Here is an 8,077-nt window from a genome sequence, read left to right as displayed (position 1 = left end):
CAGAGTGTCTGAGTGTGTCAGAGTGTGTCAGAGAGTGTCAGAGAGTGATAGAGAGTGATAGAGAATGTGAGAGAGTGTCAGAGAGTGATGGAGAGTGATAGTGTCAGAGAGTGATAGAGAGTGATAGAGAGTGTCAGAGAGTGATAGAGAGTGTCAGAGAGTGTCACTGAGTGATAGAGTGTGTCAGAGAGTGTCAGAGAGTGATCGAGACTGTCAGAGAGCGATGGGGAGTGTCAGAGAGTGTCAGAGAGTGTCAGAGAGTGATAGAGAGTGTCAGAGAGTGTCATTGAGTGATAGAGAGTGTCAGAGAGTGTCAGAGAGTGATAGAGAGTGTCAGAGAGTGATAGAGAGTGTCTGAGAGTGTCTGAGAGTGACAGAGAGTGACAGAGGGTGCCTGAGAGTGTCAGAGAGTGATAGTGTTAGAGAGCCTCTGGGAGTGTCAGAGAGTGTCAGAGAGTGATAGAGAGTGTCAGAGAGTGTCAGAGTGTGTCAGAGTGTGTCAGAGAGTGTCAGAGAGTGATAGAGAGTGTCACAGAGTGTCATTGAGTGATGGAGAGTGTCAGAGAGTGTCAGAGAGTGATAGAGAGTGATAGAGAGTGTCAGAGAGTGATAGAGAGTGTCAGAGTGAGTCACAGAGTGTCTGAGTGAGTCACAGAGTGTCTGAGAGTGTCAGAGAGTGTCAGAGAGTGATAGAGAGTGTCAGAGTGTGTCAGAGTTTGTCAGAGGTTGTCAGAGTGTGTCAGAGAGTGATAGAGAGTGATAGAGAGTGTCAGAGAGTGTCATAGAGTGATGGAGAGTGTCAGAGAGTGATACCAAGTGTCAGAGTGTGTCAGAGAGTGTCAGAGAGTGATAGAGAGTGATAGAGAGTGTCAGACAGAGTCAGAGAGTGATGGAGATTGACAGAGAGTGTCAGAGAGTGATAGAGAGTGATATAGAGTGTCAGAGAGTGATAGAGAGTGTCATTGGGTGCCAGAGAGTGATACAGAGTGTGATAGAGAGTGTCTGAGAGTGTCAGAGTGTGTCAGAGAGTGTCATCGAGTGATGGAAAGTGTCAGAGAGTGATAGAGAGTGTCAGAGAGTGTCAGAGAGTGATAGTGAGTGTCAGAGAGTGATAGAGAGTGTCAGAGTGAGTCACAGAGTGTCTGAGTGTGTCAGAGAGTGTCAGAGAGTGATAGAGAATGATAGAGATGTCAGAGAGTGTCAGAGAGTGATAGAGAGTGTCAGAGTGTGATAGAGAGTGTCACAGAGTGTCATCGAGTGATGGAGAGTGTCAGAGAGTGTCAGAGAGTGATAGAGAGTGATAGAGAGTGTCAGAGAGTGTCAGAGAGTGTCAGAGAGTGATAGAGAGTGTCAGATTGAGTCACAGAGTGTCTGAGTGTGTCAGAGAGTGATAGAGAATGATAGAGAGTGTCAGAGAGTGTCAGAGAGTGATAGAGAGTGATAGAGAGTGTCAGAGCGTGACAGAGAGTGTCAGAGATTGTCAGACAGTGTCAGAGAGTGACAAAGAGTGACAGAGAGTGCCTGAGAGTGATAGAGAGTGTCAGAGAGAGTCATTGGGTGATAGAGTGTGTCAGAGAGTGTCAGAGAGTGATCGATAGTGTCAGAGAGTGATAGAGACTCTCAGAGAGTGATAGAGAGTGAAAAAGAGTGTCTGAGAGTGTCTGTGATTGTCAGAGAGTGTCAGAGAGTGTTAGAGAGTGTCAGAGAGTGTCAGAGAGTGTCATTGAGTGATTGACAGTGTCAGAGAGTGTCAGAGAGTGATAGAGAGTGTCAGAAAGTGATAGAGAGTGATAGAGAGTGTCAGAGAGTGTCAGAGAGTGATAGAGAGCGTCAGAGAGTGATAGAGAGTGTCTGAGAGTGTCTGAGAGTGACAGAGAGTGCCTGAGAGTGTCAGAGAGTGATAGAGAGTGTCAGAGAGTGTCAGAGTATGTCAGAGTGTGTCAGAGAGTGCAAGAGTGTGTCAGAGTGTGTCAGAGTGTGTCAGCGAGTGGTGGAGAGTGTCAGAGAGTGATAGAGAGTGTCAGAGAGTGTCAGAGTGTGTCAGAGTGTGTCAGAGAGTGTAAGAGTGTGTCAGAGTGTGTCAGCGAGTGGTAGAGAGTGTCAGAGAGTGATAGAGAGTGTCAGAGAGTGTCAGAGAGTGTCAGAGAGTGTCAGAGTGTGTCAGAGGTTGTCAGAGTGTGTCAGAGAGAGATAGCGAGTGATAGAGAGTGTCAGAGAGTGTCATGGAGTGATGGAGAGTGTCAGAGAGTGATAGAGTGTGTCAGAGAGTGTCAGAGCTTAATAGAGAGTGATAGAGAGCGTCAGAGAGTGTCATAGAGTGATAGAGAGTTTCAGAGTGTGTCACAGAGTGTCTGATTGTGTCAGAGAGTGTCAGAGAGTGTCAGAGAGTGTTAGAGAGTGTCACAGATTGTCATTGAGTGATAGAGAGTGTCAGAGAGTGTCAGAGAGTGATAGAGAGTGTCAGAGAGTGTTAGAGTGTGTCAGAGTGTGTCAGAATGTGTCAGAGGGTGTCAGAGAGTGTCAGAGAGTGGTAGAGGGTGTCAGAGAGTGATAGAGAGTGTCAGAGAGTGTCAGAGAGTGTCAGAGGTTGTCAGAGTGTGTCAGAGAGTGATAGAGAGTGATAGAGAGTGTCAGAGAGTGTCATAGAGTGATGGAGAGTGTCAGAGAGTGATAGAAAGTGTCAGAGTGTGTCAGAGAGTGTCAGAGCGTAATAGAGAGTGAAAGAGAGCATCAGAGAGTGTCATAAAGTGATAGAGAGTGTCAGAGTGTGTCACAGAGTGTCTGATTGTGTCAGAGTGTGTCAGTGAGTGATAGAGTGTGTCACAGAGTGTCATTGAGTGATAGAGAGTGTCAGAGAGTGTCAGAGAGTGATACAGAGTGATAGAGAGTGTCAGAGAGAGTCAGATAGTGATAGAGATTGATAGAGAGTGTCAGAGAGCGTCTGAGAGTGTTAGAGAGTGATAAAGAGTGATAGAGAGTGTCTGAGAGTGTCAGAGAGTTTCAGAGAGTGTCAGAGAGTGATAGAGAGTGTCAGAGAGTGTCATTGAGTGATAGAGAGTGTCAGAGAGTGATAGAGAGTGTCAGAAAGTGATAGAGAGTGATAGAGAGTGTCAGAGAGTGATAGAGAGTGATTGAGAGTGTCTGAGAGTGTCAGAGAGTGAAGAGAGTGATAGGGAGTGTCAGAGAGTGTCATTGAGTGTCTGATTGTGTCAGAGAGTGTCAGAGAGTGATAGAGACTGTCACAGAGTGTCATTGAGTGATAGAGAGTATCAGAGAGTGTCAGAGATGATCGAGAGTGATAGAGAGTGTCAGAGAGAGACAGAGAGTGATAGAGAGTGTCAGTGAGTGTCAGAGAGTGATAGAGAGTGATATAGAGTGTCAGAGAGTGATAGAGAGTGTCATTGGGTGTCAGAGAGTGATACGGAGTGTGATAGAGAGTGTCTGAGAGTGTCAGAGAGTGATGGAGAGTGACAGAGAGTGTCACAGAGTGTCAGAGAGTGATGGAGAGAGATAAGGAGTGTCACAGTGTGTCATTAAGTGATGGAGGGTGTCAGAGCGTGTCAGAGAGTGATAGAGAGTGATAGAGAGTGTCAGAGAGTGACAGTGAGTGTCAGAGTGAGTCACAGTGTGTCTGAGTGTGTCAGAGAGTGTCAGAGAGTGATAGAGAGTGATAGAGAGAGTCAGAGAGTGTCAGAGTGAGTCAGAGTGTGTCAGAGTGTGTCAGAGGGTGTCAGAGAGTGTCAGAGAGTATCAGAGAGTGATAGAGAGTGTCAGAGAGTGTCAGAGAGAGTCAGAGAGTGTCAGAGAGTGACAGAGTGTGATAGAGAGTGTCAGAGAGTGTCATAGAGTGATGGCGAGTGTCAGAGAGTGATAGAGAGTGATAGAGAGTGTCAGAGAGTGATAGAGAGTGATTGAGAGTGTCTGAGAGTGTCAGAGAGTGAATAGAGTGATAGGGAGTGTCAGAGAGTGTCATTGAGTGTCTGATTGTGTCAGAGAGTGTCAGAGAGTGATAGAGACTGTCACAGAGTGTCATTGAGTGATAGAGAGTGTCAGAGAGTGTCAGAGATGATCGAGAGTGATAGAGAGTGTCAGAGAGAGTCAGAGAGTGATGGAGAGTGATGGAGAGTGTCAGAGAGAGACAGAGAGTGATAGAGAGTGTCAGTGAGTGTCAGAGAGTGATAGAGAGTGATATAGAGTGTCAGAGAGTGATAGAGAGTGTCATTGGGTGTCAGAGAGTGATACGGAGTGTGATAGAGAGTGTCTGAGAGTGTCAGAGAGTGATGGAGAGTGACAGAGAGTGTCACAGAGTGTCAGAGAGTGATGGAGAGAGATAGGGAGTGTCACAGTGTGTCATTAAGTGATGGAGGGTGTCAGAGCGTGTCAGAGAGTGATAGAGAGTGATAGAGAGTGTCAGAGAGTGACAGAGAGTGTCAGAGTGAGTCACAGTGTGTCTGAGTGTGTCAGAGAGTGTCAGAGAGTGATAGAGAGTGATAGAGAGAGTCAGAGAGTGTCAGAGTGAGTCAGAGTGTGTCAGAGTGTGTCAGAGGGTGTCAGAGAGTGTCAGAGAGTATCAGAGAGTGATAGAGAGTGTCAGAGAGTGTCAGAGAGAGTCAGAGAGTGTCAGAGAGTGACAGAGTGTGATAGAGAGTGTCAGAGAGTGTCATAGAGTGATGGCGAGTGTCAGAGAGTGATAGAGAGTGATAGAGAGTGTCAGAGAGAGTCAGAGAGTGATAGAGAGTGTCAGAGAGTGATAGAGAGTGTCATTGGGTGTCATTGAGTGATAGAGAGTGTCAGAGAGTGTCAGAGAGTGATAGAGAGTGATAGAGAGTGCCAGAGAGAGTCAGAGAGTGATAGAGAGTGTCAGAGAGTGTCAGAGAGTGATAGAGAGTGATGTAGAGTGTCACAGAGTGATAGAGAGTGTCATTGGGTGTCAGAGAGTGATACAGAATGTGATAGAGGGTGTCTGAGAGAGTCAGAGAGTGATAGAGAGTGTCAGAGAGTGATAGAGAGTGTCAGAGTGAGTCGCAGAGTGTCTGAGTGTGTCAGAGAGTGTCAGAGAGTGATAGAGAGTGATAGGGAGTGTCAGAGAGTGTCAGAGAGTGTCAGAGAGTGATAGAGAGTGATAGAGAGTGTCAGAGAGTTTCAGAGAGTGATAGAGAGTGATAGAGAGTGTCAGAGAGTGATAGAGAGTGTCAGAGAGTGTCATTGAGTGATAGAGTGTGTCAGAGAGTGTCAGAGAGTGATCGAGACTGTCAGAGAGCGATAGAGAGTGTTAGAGAGTGATAGAGAGTGATAGAGAGTGTCTGTGATTGTCAGAGAGTGCCTGAGAGTGTCAGAGAGTGTCAGAGAGTGTTAGAGAGTGATAAAGATTGATAGAGAGTGTCTGAGAGTGTCAGAGAGTTTCAGAGAGTGTCAGAGAGTGATAGAGAGTGTCATTGGGTGTCAGCGAGTGATACGGAGTGTGATAGCGAGTGTCTGAGAGTGTCAGAGAGTGATGGAGTGTGATAGAGAGTGTCACAGAGTGTCAGAGAGTGATGGAGAGTGATAGAGAGTGTCACAGAGTGTCATTGAGTGATGGAGAGTGTCAGAGAGTGTCAGAGAGTGATAGAGAGTGATAGAGAGTGTCAGAGAGTGATAGAGAGTGTCGGAGTGAGTCACAGAGTGTCTGAGTTTGTCAGAGAGTGTCAGAGAGTGATAGAGAGTGATATAGAATGTCAGAGAGTGTCAGAGAGTGATGGAGAGTGATAGTGTCAGAGGGTGTCAGAGAGTGATAGAGAGTGATAGAGAGTGTCAGCGAGAGATAGAGAGTGTCAGAGAGCGTCATTGAGTGATAGAGTGTGTCAGAGAGTGTCAGAGAGTGATCGAGACTGTCAGAGAGCGATGGAGAGTGTCAGAGAGTGGCAGAGAGTGTCAGAGAGTGATAGAGAGTGTCAGAGAGTGTCAGAGAGTGTCAGAGAGTGTCTGAGAGTGTCAGAGAGTAATAGAGAGTGTCTGAGAGTGACAGAGAGTGACAGAGGGTGTCTGAGAGTGTCAGAGAGTGATAGAGAGTGTTAGAGAGCCTCTGAGAGTGTCAGAGAGTGTCAGAGAGTGATAGAGAGTGTCAGAGAGTGTCAGAGTGTGTACGAGTGTGTCAGAGAGTGTCAGAGAGTGATAGAGAGTGTCACAGAGTGTCATTGAGTGATGGAGAGTGTCAGAGAGTGTCAGAGAGTGATAGAGAGTGTCAGAGAGTGATAGAGAGTGTCGGAGTGAGTCACAGAGTGTCTGAGTGTGTCAGAGTGTGTCAGAGAGTGTCAGAGAGTGATAGAGAGTGATAGAGAATGTGAGAGAGTGTCAGAGAGTGATGGAGAGTGATAGTGTCAGAGAGTGATAGAGAGTGATAGAGAGTGTCAGAGAGTGATAGAGAGTGTCAGAGAGTGTCACTGAGTGATAGAGTGTGTCAGAGAGTGTCAGAGAGTGATCGAGACTGTCAGAGAGCGATGGGGAGTGTCAGAGAGTGTCAGAGAGTGTCAGAGAGTGATAGAGAGTGTCAGAGAGTGTCATTGAGTGATAGAGAGTGTCAGAGAGTGTCAGAGAGTGATAGAGAGTGTCAGAGAGTGATAGAGAGTGTCTGAGAGTGTCTGAGAGTGACAGAGAGTGACAGAGGGTGCCTGAGAGTGTCAGAGAGTGATAGTGTTAGAGAGCCTCTGGGAGTGTCAGAGAGTGTCAGAGAGTGATAGAGAGTGTCAGAGAGTGTCAGAGTGTGTCAGAGTGTGTCAGAGAGTGTCAGAGAGTGATAGAGAGTGTCACAGAGTGTCATTGAGTGATGGAGAGTGTCAGAGAGTGTCAGAGAGTGATAGAGAGTGATAGAGAGTGTCAGAGAGTGATAGAGAGTGTCAGAGTGAGTCACAGAGTGTCTGAGTGAGTCACAGAGTGTCTGAGAGTGTCAGAGAGTGTCAGAGAGTGATAGAGAGTGTCAGAGTGTGTCAGAGTTTGTCAGAGGTTGTCAGAGTGTGTCAGAGAGTGATAGAGAGTGATAGAGAGTGTCAGAGAGTGTCATAGAGTGATGGAGAGTGTCAGAGAGTGATACCAAGTGTCAGAGTGTGTCAGAGAGTGTCAGAGCGTCATCGAGAGTGATAAAGTGTGTCAGAGAATTTCAGAGAGTGATAGAGAGTGATAGAGAGTGTCAGACAGAGTCAGAGAGTGATGGAGATTGACAGAGAGTGTCAGAGAGTGATAGAGAGTGATATAGAGTGTCAGAGAGTGATAGAGAGTGTCATTGGGTGCCAGAGAGTGATACAGAGTGTGATAGAGAGTGTCTGAGAGTGTCAGAGTGTGTCAGAGAGTGTCATCGAGTGATGGAAAGTGTCAGAGAGTGATAGAGAGTGTCAGAGAGTGTCAGAGAGTGATAGTGAGTGTCAGAGAGTGATAGAGAGTGTCAGAGTGAGTCACAGAGTGTCTGAGTGTGTCAGAGAGTGTCAGAGAGTGATAGAGAATGATAGAGATGTCAGAGAGTGTCAGAGAGTGATAGAGAGTGTCAGAGTGTGATAGAGAGTGTCACAGAGTGTCATCGAGTGATGGAGAGTGTCAGAGAGTGTCAGAGAGTGATAGAGAGTGATAGAGAGTGTCAGAGAGTGTCAGAGAGTGTCAGAGAGTGATAGAGAGTGTCAGAGAGAGTCATTGGGTGATAGAGTGTGTCAGAGAGTGTCAGAGAGTGATAGAGAGTCTCAGAGAGTGATAGAGAGTGAAAAAGAGTGTCTGAGAGTGTCTGTGATTGTCAGAGAGTGTCAGAGAGTGATAGAGAGTGATAGAGAGTGCCTGATAGTGTCTGAGAGTGTCAGAGAGTGTCAGAAAGTGTCAGAGAGTGTTAGAGAGTGTCAGAGAGTGTCAGAGAGTGTCATTGAGTGATTGACAGTGTCAGAGAGTGTCAGAGAGTGATAGAGAGTGTCAGAAAGTGATAGAGAGTGATAGAGAGTGTCAGAGAGTGTCAGAGAGTGATAGAGAGCGTCAGAGAGTGATAGAGAGTGTCTGAGAGTGTCTGAGAGTGACAGAGAGTGCCTGAGAGTGTCAGAGAGTGATAGAGAGTGTCAGAGAGTGTCAG

This window comes from Heterodontus francisci, chromosome 28 (genome assembly GCF_036365525.1).
Source record: "Heterodontus francisci isolate sHetFra1 chromosome 28, sHetFra1.hap1, whole genome shotgun sequence".
NCBI lineage: Eukaryota > Metazoa > Chordata > Chondrichthyes > Heterodontiformes > Heterodontidae > Heterodontus > Heterodontus francisci.
Note: the sequence above shows the minus strand (reverse complement) of the source record.